A 17203-nucleotide genomic window follows, 5' to 3' on the forward strand; every position below is an offset into this window, starting at 1 on the left:
TCACCGCCCCCCGAGCGCCCCCCCACCTCCCCCCACTCTTCCCAAGCCGCCCTGCGCCAGGGCCTCGCCCGCCCCTGGCCCCCTCCAGCCCAGCCCCCTCCTCTTCCGGCCCGCTCCGCCCGGCTCCCGACCCAACCCCGCCTCAGGGCCTCCTTCCCTTTCCCTCAGCCCCGCCCCTCAACCCCTCCCCCCTCAGTCCCCCGGCCTCTTCAGGGGGCCCCCCATCCCAGATTCCCCCTCTCCCAGGCCCCCTACTCCCGGCTTCGTCTCCTAGGCCCTGCAGGCCCTCCCCTGGGCCCCTCGCGCGAGCTCGACCCCCTCTCCCGGGACCCCAGCCCCTCCTTTTCGGGCCCGGAGGCGGCTGGCGACCGCGGGTCCCCGGAGGCGCGGCAGGGGGCGCTGCGCGGGCTGAGGCGCGGCTGCGGGCTGAGGCGGCGGCGGCGGTGGCGGCGTGAGGAGGAGGCGGGCGGAGGCGGGGGCGACGGCAGGCGGGGGGGCGGGGAGCCGAGAGCTGAAGGGAGGCGAGCGGCGAGACACAGGCTCCGAGGCTCCAGCGAGCGAGCGAGCGACGAGCGAGCCGGGAGGGAGGGAGGGAGGGAGGGAGCGAGCGAGCGAGCAGCCGCGCCGCCGCCTCGCAATCCGCCGCCATCCCGCCGCTTGACCGCCGCCCGATCGCCATCGCCCGGCCCAGTTGCGCCCGCGGAACTACACCAGGTGGGCCCGGGGCGCCGGGCGGCCGGGGGCGGCGCGGGGTCGGGGCGGCGGCGGCGGGCGCGGCGCTAAAAGATGGAGGCGGCGCGGCCCGGGCCGGCTTTTGTCTCTCTGTGGCGGCTGACTGACAGCGGCGCTCGGGCCGGGCCGACCTTTGTCCGCGATCGCGGGGGCTCGGCCCGCCCCGCGCCGCCGCCGTCGGCCCGCGGGGCCGGGCTGGGGGCGACCGTGGGGCGGGGGGTGCGGCGGGCGGCCCTCTCCCCATTGTTGTGGCGGCGTCGAGCGGCCTGGGCTCGGGCGCGCGGCGGGGTCGGGGCGCCCCCGGGGCCGGGGTCCTCCGAGGGAGGGGCTGCGGGGCGGCCGAGGCTGCGGAGAGCCCGGGGAGTCGCCTTTCCGGCCTAGATTCCGGCGGCCGCGGGTGTCTCGGCGGCCGGAGGAGTCTGGGCCGGTTTCCTGCCGCCCGGCCCCCCATCTTGCTTCCTCCTGAGAGCGGCCGCGGGATGCAGGGCCGGGGCCCGGGGCCGACCCTCGGGGCCGGGGGGCGGAGTCCCTCGCCCCCCGCCGGGTGTCCCCGAAGTTGGTGATCAGGGTTGCCGGCCTGGGTGCGAGGGGCCGGGGGCTCACAGCCGCCCAGACGGCCGCGCTTTGAGTGCGGGAACGAGAACATTATTTTCAAAACACTTAATGCTCTGTTGCTGAAAATGTTTAATAATAAACAGGATCTCTCCCCGCTCAGGGCCTGCCAGATGGGTTTTTTTCCTCCCCCTCTCTTCCTCCCCGCCCCACCCCCAAGTAAAACCCAGCACTGTTGAAATCGCGGGCCTCTGAAGAGTGGATTTGCCTTCGTGAAATTGGAAGGCGTTTTTTTTTTCTAACCGTTTTTTCCCTCTTTCGAAATACCGTGGGAGGTCCAAGCCCACCTTGAGGCGAGCCGAGGAGGTGTTTTTCAGCCGAATGGTCGCTTGAAGGAAGTTGGGGGTAGGGAAGGGGGGCTGGGAGCTCTCCGGAGTGTGTCATTTGCTACATGGCTGCCCGAGAGAAACCTTTAGAAGGCTTTGGTTCACAGGATTGTTCAATTGTCCCTGAGATTGTTGTTTTTCTGTAAGGTTTTGTGTGCATTTTAAGTGGCCTTGTACATCATCCAGTTTGGTTCCTGTAACCGTCCGTTTGAAGTCTCAGCATGGTTTCTGGGAATCCACTTGCAGCCATCTAGCCCTGTTTGTGCAGTGCTGGGGTGTTAGGTGGGCCTGGGGAGGCCCTGACTTTGAGGTTCAAGCCCTGCTTGTGTCAAACAGCTCCGGTTCCCAGAGCCTTCGTTGACACACGTAGGGACATTGCATCCTCTCCCTCATAAGGCCTGGCACACAGTTGGTGCTTAATGGTGGTTTCTCCTGTGGCTGTTTGTACACCTGCCATCAAGTCCTAGGATGGAAGCTGAGCCACTGGTGGTGCCACCCTTCGTGCTGAGTGGTCAGGCAGATGCCACAGGTGCTGGGCTGAGGCATGGCCAGGGAGAAGGATTGCAGGGCACAGAACATCACTGGGCTCTTGCTTGTTCAGCGCTGGGGCTCAGTGGGGAGACCAGGCTGGAGAAGAGCAGGCTTTGGAGCCCTCAGGAGCTCCATCGACCTGGGCTGTGTGGTGGTGGGTTTCTCCCCTGGGATCCGGGTGCCTGCCCTTTCTGAGGCTGTTCCCGCAACTGGGTTTAAGGCACAGCAGAAAACATGAGATGCTCGAGGCTGAGGACAACAAGCAGAGGCCCAGGGAGTCCTGCCTCTTGAGGGTTACTGCTTTCTGTTGGGAATGGCAAATAAACATTTGCTTGGACACATGTGTCCCTTGGAACCTGGATTCTGGTCCTCATTGGGTTAGCTTACGCAAGTCTCAGCCTCAGCTCCTGCATCTGTAAAATGGGAATAATTACACCTTGCCTTGGGTATCTGTTGGGGCTCTTGGGAGCCTCACATACTATTTGCAGCAAAGCACTTCCATCCATGGGAGGGTGATGAAAATGTATGTATGTTTTTGTTGGTTATCTGGTTTTTTGGTGTCTTTTTAATTCCTGATCTTTTGCTCCTGTCATTTTGGTGGATGGAACCACCCCAAATTCTGTCCGCAGCTGATGTTTTGATTTTGCCTGGTAGCACCAGAACGGCCAAAAGAGCGAGGCTACTCAGCCAAGTCTGAGGTTTGTGCTGTTTATGGGAGACCGTAGGAAGGACTGAGGCTAGTTAGGGGAGACTGACCCCAGTCTTGGCCATGGGTAAGGACTGAGACCTAAGTTACCTCTGAACCAAACCTATAGCTTGTTTGTAAAGGGCCCTGGAGACTGCTTGAACATAAGGTGGTTCTGCAGTCAGTGGGGAATTTGTTTCAGTTCATTTTGGCATTCCCACAGCCACCTTGGTTTTGTTTTGTTCTCTGTGTGTGGTTTTTTTTTTTTAAACCTCCTTGGAACCTTCTGGCCTCCTGGCTGTGTGACTGAGACGTTCTAGTGGGTCAAGTCATCCTTTCAATTTTCCCTGCTTCCTGCCTCTTGGCCCATCCTTTCCGTCTGATTTCAGTCTGGCCCAGCACTGTGGATGGAGGTTAGCTGGGTGGTGATGTGATGAATTCACTGCCCCTTCCACAACCTTTTTATTTACCTGTGAATTTCAGCTCTGACTGGCTCCCTAATGCTACCTGCACGGTGGAGGGGCTTGTTCCAGCCAGTTGTGGGTGCTTGTCTCTCCTTAAACATTCTGGGTCCTCTCCAGTCTCCTTCAAGCCCAAATGGGTAAAAAGGGAGTCTGCGGAAGGAAGAGCCAGAAAACCTTGGGAGAGAGGAATTTCAGGAATGGCAAGTCAGAACTAGTTCCTGCCCGGTCTAGTTGCCTGGAGCCTGGCCCAGGGATTTTTGTTGTGCCTTTTGGTTGGCCCATCCCCCACTCCCTTTTAAATTTCAGTTTTTTTTTTTTTTCCCTGAAGGATTATTTATTGTGCTTTCAAGTTTTTTTTTTTTTTTTTTTTTTTTTATTGCACAAAGTACTGACTCATGTTGCTAATGGATGTATGCTGGTTGTATGTCTCATTATTCTACCGCTTTAAGATTGCTCATTTCTGTATTTGTTTCTATTTCAAACCAGAATAGGCCAGTTGGGCCAGTACATGTATTTCTAAATTTGATAATGAGGCTTCTCTTTTGTCAAAGGTGTGTATCTTGCTGTGGGTGGGCAGGTGTTAAATAGGGCCTGTCTACACTAGATTTTAAAGCAGTGCATTTCCCTGTGAAAAAGAGAATTTCTGAGATGTTGGGGTTTGTGTCCTGAATTTCATATTTTAGTCAGGGCAAACTAGACTGGCTTCTTTTCCAATCATTGCTTGATTTCTTTCTTAAGATTTTTTTCCTGGGGGTTGTATAGACTTAAACCTTAGATTTGTCCTTTGAACAAAGAAATAAAGGCATAATTTGGAAAATATATGTACATATAACTGAGTCATTTTCCTGTACACCTGAAACTCAGTATTGTAAATCAACTATAAAATTCAGTGAAAAAATAAAAAGGCAACGAGGTATATCACAGGAGTATATTGAGTATCTTGTAATTGTGTAAGGGAAAATAATCTGAAAAAGAAAAATATATGTAACTAGATCATTTTGCTGTACACCTTAAATGTGTTGTAAATCAACTGTACTTCAATTAAAAAAAGAAAAGTAAGGACGTCTCTGGTGGTCTAGTGGTTAAGACCACTAGAAGACTCTGTGCTTCCAACAGAGGGGGTGCGGGTTTGATTCCTGGTCAAGAAACTAAGATCCCACGTGCCTTGTGGCACAACCAAAAAATAAAGTAAAACAAAAAAAGAAAAGGCATGGCCTGTGGTGTTGGAGATGAGAGAGAGGTGGGAGATGGTGAGCTTTCTGATGGAATAAAATTGTTTGGACAGGCTTTTGGGTGAACAAGGTGCCATTTGGACTGGCGTCTTGTGCCATTTGGACTGGCGTCTTCCCCTGGGAACAGGAGGACCTGGGCTTTGCTGTAGGTGGTGTCGCTGTGCCTCTGTGGGTGGCACGTGGGAATCTGCTCTGGGAGGGAGGCCTGCCTTCCTGAGTTGAGCCAAAAGTCTTGGTTGGGCTTGTTCTGAGCTGTGCTTGCTTTTTTTTGGTGGTGGTTTTCTGTGTGGCCTGAGCTCAGGGCTGGGTTGCTCCTGTGAGGGTGTTGGCTTGTGAAGCTGTGCAGGTGGGGAGGTGTCTGTGGGCAGAGCGTGGTCTATCTTGAGTTGCTGGCAGTCCTTCACATTCTCCCAGGTGACTTCCTTCCGCTCTCACCTCTGCAACTGGTTTTGTAGCTCTGCTCTGTATTCTTCCTCCTTTCAAGAAAGCTGCCAGCCTTTTCCTCCTTGTGGTAATGCAGAAACAGTATGTGTTGCTTTTAGAAGTCACTGCTGGACTTTGGCCAAGCATGGTGCAAGGCTCTTTAAGTACTTTTCCCCCAAAAGCAACCTTTCCCCCGAGGGGTGGGGGGACTGCAAAATACTGAAAAGAATAAAGACAAAAATAAAAACACAAATCACCTCTAACTTCACCATCCAGAGATAACTGCATTAAGACTCGTGTATTTCTTTCCTTTGATTATATGTTTTTTTCAAAATTAGAAAATACTGCTGTATACACTATTCAGGGATTATAGATCCTCTTAACGTTATAGTATATTTCCCCGAGTTATTGAAAACATGATTTTTTAATAATTGTGTAATTGCTGTTACATGGATATGTCATGATTTACTTAATCCTCCATTATTAGATTGTTGTTACCCACTTTTTGTTCTTACAAATAAGACTTTAGGGAGCATCCCTGCTTACAAAGCCTTGGGTCCACATTGATGTTTCCTGTAGGTAGAATTCCCAGTTGGAGGGTGCGCAGGCTCCTGCTTTGGCTCAGCAACAGTGTCTCCTGCAGCCCTGGCTACCTCTATGTCCAGCCTCCGTCACAAGGTGGCTTCCTTCTTAGACCCCGGAGTTCTGGGTGTCTCAGTCCTGGCGAAGCCCTTTGATGAGCGAAGTTGGGGTCTTACTCTGTTTCCTGGCTTGGGTGCGGACAAAGGTCTCGATTTAGACATTTACTGTTCTGGGACTTAGACGTGGATGCCCTGCTCATGTTCCTCAGGAGCTCGTGTCCAGTGGGGGGAGACGGCACCTCCTTAGAGAGGCCTTCCAGGCCCCCAGCCCATCTCCATCATCACCCTCCGTGATTCTTCCCTAGCCCTTGCTGCTGTTCTGTTTGCTTTTTTCCTCTTGCTTTTCTTTTTACAACTTTAAATACAGGGTTTTTGTTGTTGTTGTTTTAAAAAATTATTGTGGGATAGAAATGACATAAGATTTACCATTGCAGCCATTTTTAAGTGTGCAGCCTAGTGGCATAAAGTACATGCCCAGCGTTGTGCAACCACTGTCTCCAGAACTGCATCGTCTCTGCACGCTGAAACTCTGCGCTAATTAACACGCCCCCCCTCCACCAGCCTTCCCCCTGCCTCAGGCCCTGGCAGCTTCCAGTTACTGTTTGTCTCTATGACTTTGGTTAGTCTGGGTCCCTCAGATAAGTGGAATTGTCCGATATTTGTCCTTTGGTGAATGGCTTCTTTTACTTAGCATGGTTTTTCAAGGTTCATCTATCTGTGGTGTTGTGGCATGTGTCTGAATTCCATTCCTTTTTAAGGCTGAACAGTAGTCTCTTACAGGCTTCCCTGGTGGCTCAGCTGTAAAAGAATCTGCCTGCAATGCAGGAGATCTGGGTTTGATCCCTGGGTCGGGAAGATCCCCTGGAGGAGGGCCTGGCAACCCACTCCAGTCCGAGTGCCTGGAGAATCCCATGGACAGAGGAGCCTGGTGGGCTCACACAGAGGTGAAGGCGACTGAAACGACTAAGCAGCAGCTGCAGTCTATATTACACACACAGCGACCGCATTTTGTTTATCCCTTTGTCTGTAGATGGCCTACAACTTAGAAATACTTTGGGTTTTTTTGTTGTTGTTGCTGTTTGTTTCTGTGCTGCCCTGCATGCAGGATCTTAGTTTCCCCACTAGGGATCCATCCTGGGCCCCCTGCAGTGGTAGCGCAAAGTCCTAACCACTGGACTGCCTGGGAACAGCCCAACATTTTTGCTGTGTTTTTTTGACTCGCCCTTACGCCCCAGTGGAATGCGTGTCACATGAAGCGGATTCTTCGCTTCCCGCCTCCCGATGCTCTGCGTCTCACACAGACGGCTCTGCATATGTACACATCGGGTGAGAAGTTGAGCCCAGCTCGGCCTGGGTTCAGGCGGTCAGGGAAGGCCCTCTGGAGAACGTAGCTGACTTGAAGTAAGCACCTCTTGAAAATAGGGAGCCCTGGAGTATTAAAAAATGTGTTTCTAAGTTGAAATGCCTAGGCTGCAGAAGAAAGCTAGTGAGTCAGCTTGCTTTCCAGAGCGCTAGGCCCTTCAGTGTGGATGTGGTGAGAGTGCTGGGGGTGGGGTGGGGGGTAGGACTTCAGCTCCAGGCCTTGAGTTGATTTTCCCAACGTGCTTCGAGCTCTTCTCTGTGTGGAATTGGGGGGGTGAATCTCACTGCCGCACCAACTGGAAAAAGGAGGTCACCTCCAGCACTCTCTCCACGCTTCCTTTGTTTCTTTAGAGCTTTTTTTGGCAGGTGTTGTTTACATCCAGTTCAGAGCTTAAAGAACTGCTCTGTTCCAGGGCGTGCAGAACACACAGGCTGGTCTGGGAGGGCCAACCTGTCCGCGGGTCTGAATGGGCTGAGTGTTCAGAAATAGCTGGGGAGAGTGGAACACTGCCCCGAAGCATAAAGTGGAATTCTTTCTGATATAAAATTAATTGCAAAAATATACTTACTGGGGAAAAAAAAAAAGCAAATGTGTGTAGAAAAATGAATGATCTTCTCTTCAGCTTCCAAGGCAATAGGCGTCATTTATGTTCGGTGTGTTTATCCTTCTCATACTAAAGAGCAAAGATGGGCTCATGCTGCTGTTTTCTTCATTTTCAAACTTAATCATGAGCTTTTTTCCCCCAGACTAGTATATACAGATCTATCATACTGTTAATGTTTTAAAAATAATATTTGTAAGGTTTTTTTTTTAATATGCATGTGTATGGAAGAAGAAAACAAAAATAGGTCATAATCTTAACCTTGGCCCAGACAGTCCCAGTTGACTTGTTTTAGAAAGTACTTAGGAAAATTAAATCTATATTGAAAAATATAAGGGTTCTTCCCCAATCTCTCTGAAAGGAGACCGTTGTTTGAAGTTTTTTTTTTTTTTTGTGATTCCTAGCAGGGAAGAAAAATAATGCACATTATCGTGTGTGTGTGTGTGTGTGTGTGTGTGTGTGTGTGTGTGTAGACCTACAGCAGGCTGCCCCTCACTTAATGTCGTGGTGTGCTCCATGACACCTGTGTAGACTGATTACATCATTTATTTTAGCAACTACAGAGAATGATCTGTGGATTCACATGATTTTACCCTGTTTCCTATCGGTGGACATTGGGCTATTTCTAATTTTTGGATAATAATACAGTTTTGGTGAAATTCAGTAAAATTTGTCTTCATAAACATATAATTTGCATGTGATAACACTTGAGAGTATGTTTCTGTAGTGTGGGGTCTTCCCGTTGAGTAGCGTTTCGGTAAGAATTCCGTTAAACTCTTTTTCAAAAAATTTTGTGCCAATTTACATGTAGTATACGAGAGTGGGTGTTTCTGAACTGGGGGCTTTTCTAAGTGAATCATCATTTGAGGTCATTTTGGGCGCGCACGTTTCCCAAATTAAAAGCAGCGACTGTTGAAGGCTTCCTGTGGTCTGGTGTAGGATCTCAGCCTTTGATCGGCATTGACAGGCACAGCAGAGGTGGTGTTTCCCGAGGACTCCCAGTGCAGGTGCCTGGGCATCTGCTCAGATGAGGCCGGTGGGGGCTGGTGGGGCCGATGTGTGGAGAGGTGCAGGTAGCCAGGTTTACTTTGCTTTTCCTTTTCAGTTAAAGTCACGGTGCTTGGCACAGGTGTTTTCTTCTAGCCTTTGTGTATTCAGAGACCGCCCCGTTGGGGAGTTCTCACAGCAGCCCTTCCGCGGGTTTCTGAGGCTCGGTTACAGCCCTCGGTGGTCTTGCTGCTGGGATGCAGCTGACTGTGTGGGAGGGGTTTATCTGGAGGCCTCTGCTCTCTTGCTCCCAGTTCCCTACTCATCCACTTGGTCTCTGGCCCCCACTTTCCCCGCCTGTCTATTCTAGGAGCTCACACCTAGTGGGCAAAGTGACTACGGAAATGAAGACCCTGGAGATGCCTGGGTGGGATTTCATCAGGCCAGGTGCTCCGGGAGACGAGTGCCCAGGGCGGGGTGCCGTGGGAAGTACAGAGTGCCGGCCCTTGCGCTTGCTATTGTTAGTTGGAACCTGAAGAGAATCCATCAGATTCCTTTTCCTGAGGGAGAGTAGCCCTTGGCTTTGGTCAGCTGTCTTCATATCCAGGTTCTTCCACTTGTGAGCTGTGTGATTAAGATGATTTAATCTTCTGGAGTCTCCATTCTCTTTGTCTGCAAAATGTCACAGTGACACCTGCCTCCTAGCATTGGGGGAGGATTCAATGGGTCCTATGCTGAAGTGTTTCTAAGGTGCCTGGCACAGGTGGGCAGGCGCTCAGTAAACAGTAGCTATTAATGGCTCCTGGATCCAGCACTAGCTGAGGGCCTGGGGGTTTGGAGCAGGCAGGTTTATACACTTGGGGCTCTTTAGTTTGCTAGAGGTTAGGGTTTCTAATTGTGTGCTTAGCCCTGTGCTGAAGATTTAAACCCAAGTCTCACAGCCCCTGCCCTCACCAGCAGGAGCTCAGTGTAACCAAGGGCCTCTCTGGGGCATTGGCGCTCTCCCTACTGTCCACTCTCTCCAAGGTAAACACCCCCAACAGGAGCATCTGATCACTGCCTGCTGCCCTTCACTGAGTTTGTTCTTTTCTTGGAGAGTTTTAGGTAAATGTCTTGAAAAGAATAAAGACAAGGTTTGTTGAAGTTGATGGCGTCAGGCAGACAGACCTTCTGGACCTTAAACAGACCTCCTTCACCCCTGTTTGCATATGTGAGCCTCTGGTTCTCAGTCTGCCCAGAGCGGGTGGAACTTGCCTCCCAGGGTTGCTCAGAAGCAGGACGCCATGTCGATTCTGTACCGCCAGGTTTGGTGGTGGTTTAGTCGCTCAGTCGTGTCAGACCCTTGTGACCCCATGGACTGTGGCCCGCCAGGCTCCTCTGTCCATGGGATTCTCCCCACAAGAATGCTGGAGTGGGTTGCCATTTCCTTCTGTAGGGGATCTTTCCCACCCAGGGGTCGATCCCGGGTCTCCAGCATTGCAGGCAGATTCCTTACTGACAGAGCCACCAGGAGTTCTCACAGCTCAGTTTACCCAAAACTAAAAGAATGTAGTGAAATGACAGGACAGGCCTGTGACACAAACCCCAAACACTCCAGAAAGCTCACAGAGTAGAAAATCAGTCATTCCTTGCAGTTGCTCTCTCTCTTTCAGATTGAGAGATGAGTGCTGTCTTAAATAATTTCGTTTTCTAGTAATGGGAATGTTTTAACCACCTGTGAGTGCTTACCCTGGCGTGACCACTGGGAAACGGGAGCTAGGAACCTGCCTTTATGTGTATATACTTAGATGTCCTGTGTGTGGTTCCCCAGCGCTGTCACTTTGGCCCTTTCCTGCCTGGAAAGGGCCATGGTCGCTCTCTGTCCACTTGGGTGAGTCCTCACGGCGTGTTGGTCATGTCTGGCAGCAGCAGAGCGTAGGGTTCGCCAGGCACTGCTCTCCACAGAGCGTCAGGCGAGTGATAAGGTGTTGGCGTGGGGAGTCCGGGGAGCGGGGGCAAGGTGGGCGTGTGCTCTGTGGCGTGGCCTTGTCGAGAAGGGGCAGCACAGTCTGTGATAGTTGGGAAACGGGGGCTGTGAGAGCAGAGCTCTGTCTGGAGGGGGCTGGTCCTGTAATAGCCGATTCTCATTAATAACCCGCTGGGAGGGATTGGGGGCAGGAGGAGAAGGGGACGACAGAGGATGAGATGGCTGGATGGCATCACCAACTCGATGGACGTGAGTTTGAGTAAACTCCGGGAGTTGGTGATGGACAGAGAGGCCTGGCTTGCTGAGATTTATGGGGTCGCAAAGAGTCAGACACAACTGAGCAACTGAACTGAACTGAACATCAGCCTGTGTGCGTGCGGATGCATGGCTCCTCTTCTCCAGTGCCGAAAAGACAGATTGGCATCCTCCTGAAAGCCCCTGGGCAACACTTGGCCCTCCTTTTTGGGGTTCTTCTTTTTCAGACCTGGTCTTGCCTGATTGGTGGCCCGGGACTGTCATCGTTCTGGGTTTCCTCTGGAGTCCGAGGCTTGGAGAATAAATGGCATACAGATTCCCAGACTACAGTCCTTTGGACATTGTTGGAGAGCGTTGAAACCAACCCAGCCCTTTTATCCCCCTGCCTTCAGTATGTGTGTGTGTTAGGCACTCAGTCGTGTCTGACTCTCTGCGACCCCATGGACTGTAACCCACCAGGCTCCTCTGTCCATGGGATTCTCAGGGCAAGAATACTGGAGTGGGTTGCCATTCCCTTCTCCAGGGGATCTTCCCGACCCAGGGATCAAACCTTTCAGGAGGATGTCGACCCCATAAATCTCAGCACGCCAGGCCTCTCTGACCACGAGGGGTCTCCTGCATTGCAGGCAGATTGCAGGCAGATTCTTTACCATCTGAGCCACAAGGGGAAGCCCTGCCTTCAGTATATTGGGATTTTATTTTCTTCCAAGAGGAGTGGCTTGGGGTGCTTAGTTATTGATGGACCATCTGTGTCACAGCACACACCCTGCTGCAGCGGCTTAGCTCTGAATGGGCATGATAGAGTGCGAGAGGGTGTGGTGCGACCTTGGCCTGGTCCTTCACTTCTTAGCCTCCACTCCCTCATCTACAGGAGCCACAGAGGACGGCCACCCCAGCGTTGTTGGCAGGATCCTCTGCACAGCTGTAATTACTATTCTGCCAGCCTGGTGGAGTAATTCCCTGCTCGGATTAGAGGGAGGCGTTGCCCTCCAGGTGGAATGCTTTGTTGCTAACAAGCCTCCTCTGGGGCCACGTGCAGCCTGAAGCTGGGGAGGGCGGTGGGTGGAGGAGGGCTGCCTGGGGAAGACAGGGTCTGTTCTAAGGGTGCTGTGTGCCACATCCCCGTGGGCATGAGCTGCCGGAGGGCTTCCCGTGTGATGAACCTGATTATAGAGGTCTGGGGTCTGAGCCCTGCTGGTTTCTCTGCACTGCGTCCCAGTTCTCTCCTTCCTCATCTCTCTGTCTGCCCTGCAGTTCTTTGGGCACAGACTAAAAATAGGCTTCACAGAAATGTCAGACAGTTCAGGAGTATTGGCCCATGTGTAAAGTTACATGTAGCAGGACGTTGGCTGTAGCATTATTTGTCACAGGACAAGGTTGGAAATCAGTTACATGTCTGGAGAGCGTGGGTAAACACATGTGGCACAAATGTGCAGTGAAATACCAGGCAGGCTTAAAAAGAGTCTCAGGGTGGTGTGCATTTTCTTGGGAAAAAAAAAAAATGGCCACAGTGTGTAATAAAAAGCAAGCAATAGTAAAAGAAAGAAGTTTCTGCATGGTACAGTAACAACCCTCATCTATAGAATAACAATCCAAGACCACAAACTGCTGATAGCTTTACACAGCATCCACCAGGTTCACATTGTTACCTTTTGAGTTGGATTGACTTGTTCTGCGTATTTTAGGATCATTTGAATTTGTTACACTGAATGTGTGTTAGAAATACCTGTTAGTTAACAGAGATAACTAATTACAGAGGTAACCCATATAAATTCAAATGAAGACACATACCTATGGGCCAGACCCCTGGGTTGGTGCGGACTGGTGCCTTACTGGCTCTTGCCTGGTAAGAGCATCATCCAGGCTCTGAGTTTTGCTCAGACTTGCCTCAAGTGTCTCACCTCCTGGTTCCAGGGCCCTGGTGGGGGTCACAGGAATCCAACCAATTCAGTTATGTCTGTTTATATATCACTGGTCCTCAGAAATTGCTTTGTTGAGCTAGTTAAAAGGAACAATCCAATACAAATGCCATCTCCAACTTCTGTCCTCTGCTAAATCAGGTTTTACAATATGGATTGCGATGGCATTTGCAGAGTGCTTCTCACTTGATAATTCGCCATTATTTGGAGGCAGAAAAGGAAGGAGAAACGGAAATAGAGCTTATGTATCCTGTGTCTCTTTTATTTGCCAGGTCCTTGGTAAGTTTTGACCCTGGGCAGGGAGACCTTTGTGTGGCACATCCGTCCAGCTGTCCATCCCTGGCTGTATGTTGAAATTGCCTTAAGTTTTTTATTTAAAATTTTTTTTTCTACTTGCTAAGTGAACTGCATGTTGAAAAGGTGAGATAGGCCAGTAGCTGTCTGCAGATTGCAAATGGATTTCTAGCTGAGTCCTCTCTCAGGCTTCAGCTCAAGCTAGTGTGCCGCTGAGCTAGGTGAACAGGGACTGACCCCACTGCCCGTGAAAGAAGGAGTTTTAAGAGTTTTAAGTAGATTAGCAATGATGACGATGGTCACCGGTCCCATTGAACAAGTGCTGTGCTTGGGGACACGCGAGGCAGACCCCAGTGGGTGAGGAGCCTGTGGCCGGCGCACACCATGTGCCCGTTGGACCCTAAATTAAGAGTGGGGTTCTTTACCTGATGCTTCCCTGCTCAGACCCCACTCCACCCTGGGCCAGACTCTCCCTGCACAGTCACCGGGGCCCCAGGGGTACGGACAGAGCCTGGGAGAACTGTGGGCATTTTATTTTGGGCCTCAGGGCCCCTTGGTGGCCAGCATGGACCTTGTAATCACAGTAGCAGGTGTTTCTCCAGTGCCCAGCACTCCTGGAGGAGTGCCTGGATGTTAGACTTGACTGGGTTCAAGTTCAGGTTTTGCTGTGCCTTAATGGCACCCCACTCCAGTACTCTTGATGGGGGAGCCTGGTCGGCTGCCGTCTATGGGGTCGCACAGAGTCGGACACGACTGAAGTGACTTAGCATAGCATAGCAACCTGAAGCTAGTGACCTTGGGCCAGTCATTTAGCCTCCCTGAGCTTTGATGTCTTGTCTGTAATTGAGGGTACAAGTACTTTTCTCTAAGTGGCTATTTTGTTCCAAAGAACTCCTGTTTTAAATTCCAGCTTTATTCAAATGTGCTCATTAAGTTACTTTTGGCTGTTTTCTTTGTTAATTGTTCCTGCTTGCCTTCACATTCATTTGTGTCTTTTTTTCTGACTTCTTATCAGATGCTTAATTTCATTCTTCTCTGTTAGGAATTTTAAGTTTTTAGATGATTAAGTTTCCTCTGAGTACAAATTTGTCTTTGTTTCAGGTGTGGTGTTCTTTTCTCCATCTGTGCTATATTCTAGGTATTCTGCAACTGTGATTTTGAATTCCCCTTTGAGTCAAAAGTTTTTTAAGAGGGAGTTTTAGGTTTTCCAACTGATAGCGTTATTTTTACTTCTGCTCTCATTACATCTTGTTTTATTGCACTGTGGTCGGAGATTTTTGCTTTTTCAGGATTTGGGGCTTTCCTTGAAGTCACACGTATAGAATAACTTTTTGAACATGTTTGCTGATGTACCTTTCACATGACTCATTAGTTTCTGTTTGAGTGGGCTTTAGATCAAATCTTACCTAAGACCAAGGTTTCGCGATTTCTGTGTTTTCCAATGTTCTCTACTTATAGTGATTCTTTTCATTTTTAAATTATTCTATAAATATAGGTTCATGACAGTTGTACTTTCATTGTGGAGTGTACTTCCCCCCCCACGTAAAATTGACTCTTTTCATTCTGCTTATGTGTCTGGCTTCTTTCATCAGTGTTATTACATGTATTTGTGAGTTTCACCCGTGTAGTTGTGTGTGAGTTTATTCCTTCTCATTTATCTTTTATCCAGTTTTATTGAGATATAATTGACAAGGTGTACAGGATAGTGACGTGACTTTCATACACTGTGAAATGATTACCCACAGTAAGTTTAGCGAATGTCATCTCATACAGATAACAAAATTAAAGAAATAGAAAAAACTTTTTTTCCTCCTGATGAGAACTCCTAGGATTTACTAACAGATTTTCATATATAACGTACTGCTGCTGCAGCTAAGTCGCTTCAGTCGTGTCCGACTCTTTGCGACCCCATAGACGGCAGCCCACCAGGCTCCCCCGTCCCTGGGATTCTCCAGGCAAGAACACTGGAGTGGGTTGCCATTTCCTTCTCCATGCATGAAGGTGAAAAGTGAAAGTGAAGTCACTCAGTCCTGTCCGACTCTGAGCGACCCCATGGACTGCAGCCCACCGGGCTCCTCCGTCCGTGGGATTTTCCAGGCAGGAGCACTGGAGTGGGCGCCACCGCCTTCTCCACTGTAACATACAGTAGTGTCAGTTATGTTTATGTGTTGTGTATTGCATCCGTGGTACGTACTTATCTTGTGACCGGAAATTTGTACCTTTTGACCACCTTCATCCTTTCCCTCTCCACTCCCCTCTGGTAGGCACATATCTGCTCTCTTTTTCTGTGAGTGAGTTATAGTTACTTAGTTACCTAATTACTGGCACTTTGTTTAATTGGCCCACAGCACTATATTGGTTCTTGGTACACAGCATAGTGATTCAGTATTTTTCCACGTTTCAAAAGATCACCACGGTAAGCCTAGTTACCACCTGTCTGCTCCTTCTCATTGTTAAATAGTATTCTGTTATGTGAATATAGTGGCTTCCCTGGTGGCTCAGACAGTAAAGTGTCTGCCTGTAATGCGGGAGACCTGGGTTCGATCCCTGGCTCGGGAAGATCCCTTGGAGAAGGAAATGGCAACCCACTCCAGTACTCTGGCTTGGAAAATCCCACAGGGGAGCCTGGTGGGCTGCAGTCCATGAGGTCGAAAAGAGTCGGACATGACTGAGCGACTTCCCTTTCACTTTCCTGTGAATATAGTATTTGTTGGTTTTAGTAGTGATAGATTTTTTAGCTTGTTTCCATTTTGAGCTATTCTGAATAGTGCTGGCTGCCATTAACACTCTGACACATCTTTCATGCGTGTGAGTATGTGTTCTCTTGGGTTCATACCTAAGAGTGGAACTGCCAGGTCACAGGGGAGACGCTTGCTCGGCTTGAGTGGACGGCTGCCTGTTTTCAGAGATGCTAGCGGTTGGCATGCCCGCTGTGGGGCAGGAGCAGTGTCCTCCACACTGTAGCGCTCGTTGTCAGGTTGTGTCGGCCCTCCCCACACTGGTCTCCGGATTCCGTGTCATTCCAATTCCAGACTGATTTCTGAAATTGATATGAAAATCAAAGGCCAAGGATAATCAAAGCATCCTTGAAGAACACAGCTGATGTACTGAAGAACACAGTGCTAGATGTGAGGACTTGGTAAGAACTACGGTAAGTAAGGCATCGCAGTGTCGGCAGAAGGACAGACAAATAAATGGATAGAATAGAACTGATCTTGAAACAGACTGCGCATGAATAGTCACTTAATTTGTGACAAAGGTGCCACATGACAAATGGGAAAGGTGGCCTTCTCAAAAGTACTGGGAGGGGGCTTCCTCCGTGGTCCAGGGGTTAAGGCTCAGCCTTCTAACACAGGGGGCATGGGTTCAATATCTGGTTAGGGAACTAAGGTTCCACATGCCATGGTGTGGCCAAAATTTTTTAAAAAACATAATATTAAATAAAAAGTACTGGGAAAGTTGGATTCTCTGTATAGGGGTGGGGGGAGAATTTTTCTACCCAAAATCATATCCAGGATCAGTTTTAGGTAGATTACAGAGCTAAACATGAAAGAGAAAACAGCTTCTAGAATAAAACAGAATTAGCTTTATGATCTTGGAGAAGACAAAATTCTTTAAATAGGATACAGAAAGCACTACCAAAATAGGAAAGATTTATAAATTGAAGTGTACTTTAAACTTCCTATATTCTTGAGCAAAGATTACAGATGCTCCAATAACATGCAAAACATACTGTTTTGTAATTGCCCAGATGCCTTAGAAGACCTGCCAGTTCCGTCTGCCCTGGGGACCCCGGCCCCGCTTTCGTCACGGCTGGTCCACTCTTACTGTAGTGCAGCTGCCATCTTGGGCCTTGGGTGGTGGTCCCTCTGGGTCTTGTCTCTCTGTGCTGGACCCCTTGTTTCTTGCGTCCTGTGTGTATCATCAGTTGGGGAACGTGAGCATCGAGTAACAGCAACTGTCTTAAGCTGTCTTAAACAATAAGGAATTTATTGGCTCAAGTAAGTAGAACTCCAGAGGTGGGCAGGTTCTGGGTGTTGGTCCTGTGTGGGGTGTCCCTAAGGAACCAGGTGGGTCACTGGTAAGGAGGCTGAGTTTTTCCCTTAGACCAGGTGTGCCCCTCGCCCAGCTGGGTATGGGCCAGCCTCTCAGGCCTCTTGTCTGCCTGGGGG

The 17203-nt window shown here is 50.0% G+C and overlaps 1 protein-coding gene across 15 annotated transcripts in view; it reads left to right on the forward strand.

The window, feature by feature from the left end:
* Window positions 1–506: 506 nt before the first annotated feature.
* PRRC2B (proline rich coiled-coil 2B) overlaps window positions 507–17203 on the forward strand; it is an 84415-nt gene continuing 67718 nt past the window's right edge. For all 15 annotated transcript variants that reach the window (XM_024999593.2, XM_024999601.2, XM_024999598.2 and 12 more), the window contains exon 1: window positions 507–714. The gene's annotated coding sequence lies outside the window, so the exon portion shown is untranslated. The remainder of the gene's footprint in view (window positions 715–17203) is intronic.

Source organism: Bos taurus, chromosome 11 (genome assembly GCF_002263795.3).
Source record: "Bos taurus isolate L1 Dominette 01449 registration number 42190680 breed Hereford chromosome 11, ARS-UCD2.0, whole genome shotgun sequence".
Taxonomy (NCBI): Eukaryota; Metazoa; Chordata; class Mammalia; order Artiodactyla; family Bovidae; genus Bos; species Bos taurus.